Here is a 2,091-nt window from a genome sequence, read left to right as displayed (position 1 = left end):
GCTGGAAGGGCAAGCCCGCGTTGATTGGTCGCCGCCAGAGCCAATCAGCGCGAGCCGCGGGCGAGCTGCCGCGGGCGTGGGGCGGGGCCTCCGGAGGGGGGCGGGGCCTCGGCTGAGATCCAGCCGGGGGGCTCTCGGGTCTGGGGTCCGGAAGTGGGGCGGCAGCGGGGTGCCTGACCTCCGACCTCAGCCTGCCGCACCCCCACATGTCAGGCCCCTCTCCCCAGATCCTAAACTGAACTTTAGACGAACGCCCACCCCAGCCTCAGCGGAGGGTGCTGGTCCTGCGTCTCCACCAGAATCCCAAGAACCAGATTAGTCCCGCAGCCCGCTGACCGGAAACTCACGCTTCCTCTTGTTTTTAATTGAGAAAAATCCGTGCGGTGGCCACGTGATGCACCTCATCCTGCCTCCGTCTCCCCTTTACTACCACTGCTTACTACCAAGCCGCCTTCTCGCCTTTCCTGCCGAGCAGGAGGGAGGTTGTGCGCGCCTGGTTGTAGGATGAACTGACCTGGGATTCCTAGGTTTGACTCTTCCTAAGGGAGGGCAGCAAAGCAGAAAAGAAAGAGGGAAGGAAATGCAGGTCCTGTGGTTGACACTATTTAGGGGGACTTTCAGGAGAAGGGAAAAAAGGTGGAAACCTTATTTAGATTCCGATTGCATTGGATTCAGTACTTTATTGGACGCCAACAGTTTGCAGAGCTTGGTGTTCCATAAAGTGAAGGAGAAGCGAAGAGCCTTCCACGCCAGGAGACCTTCTGTGCCATGGAGCTGGACAGACTCATCACTGACCCTCCTGCAGGTTTTCAAGAGGCTGTAAATCCCTGGGGAGGAGATTGCGCCTCTTTTCTCCTGAAATAGCTGGAGGGTTCGAACTGCTGGTCTTTGGGTTGGCAGTGCAGCTCCTTAGCACCAGACCATCAGAATTGTTGATTGCCTTGACTCGATCACAACTCCTAGCGACCCCATATGAATGAACAGAAGGCCTTGAATCTTGCCCCAGCCAGGAGAATGGAGATCCAGTAAGGGGCAGAGACAAGATTGTTTAAGTTTGGAAGGAATGTTGTTTAGATTCACGTGAAAAGTCATCAGTGCAAATGCAGGGAACTGATTTTGAAAGGTTGCAGGGTTTGTGCTGTGCACAACACATCATCACATGCTCAGACATATGTGAGTCATATCACTATGGGGAGGAAAATATGTTTGCAATTGTCCTTCCTAAAATAAGGAGAAATGCTACAGAAGCATTTTCTCTTCTTCGACTCAAAAAGTAAGCATTTGCGTCTATGTTGGCTGCCTGAATCTTAAATCCCAAAGTCAGGACTTCTACTTAAGATCTCATAAAAGAAAACAGTGTTTTCCCTTTAGGAAGAGGAAATGCTGCTGAGTGACTTTGAGCAGTGGGAGAGCCTTTGTCTGGTTCCAGAAAACATGGAGATCTGACAGTCTTACGTTTTTTACCATTGTTTAGGTAACTTTGTGTTAAAAAATGAAATTCATTAAAGCTCCAGAGGTGGTATATTAATTTATCTGAATAAATAAGTGCCTCCAATCAATATTATTTATAATATTGCCTCAGGAGCCTGGTGGTGCAGTGGTTCAGATGCTGGGTAGCATGTGGACGATGTCAGTGGTTTGAACCCACCAGTCACTGTGATGTGACAGTCTCCTTCTGTCCATGGACACCTTGTGGGGCACTTTCACCTCAGCCTTATAGGGTCCCTGGGGATTGGAATGACCCGATGGAAATGGGTTTGACATTTGGTTTTGCAGTATGTATTACCTTATGATAAAGGAGTTAGAATTCAAAAGGTCAAGTCACTTTTTTTGTGTTTGCTTGTTTATCAGAATTCCGGGAAAATAGCTTTATGCTATCTCTCCTGAATGATGCAATGGAAAAGGCAGCTCCCCTGGGGAACACAAGCCAGAAATCTTGGGTTCTAGAACAGCCTGTGCCCTTCACTAGCTGAGTGTCCTTGGGCAAATCATTGGGTCTTCTGAGCCTGCTTCCCTACCAATAATTTGAGAACTTTACTCTGAATTATTTTGAAGGCCTTCCTTACTCCAGACAAGAGACTGTTGGGGCGG

The sequence above is a fragment of the Elephantulus edwardii genome, unplaced genomic scaffold (genome assembly GCF_000299155.1).
Source record: "Elephantulus edwardii isolate Elephantulus edwardi_28Jun2011 unplaced genomic scaffold, EleEdw1.0 scaffold00087, whole genome shotgun sequence".
NCBI lineage: Eukaryota > Metazoa > Chordata > Mammalia > Macroscelidea > Macroscelididae > Elephantulus > Elephantulus edwardii.
This window is presented reverse-complemented; position numbering follows the sequence as displayed.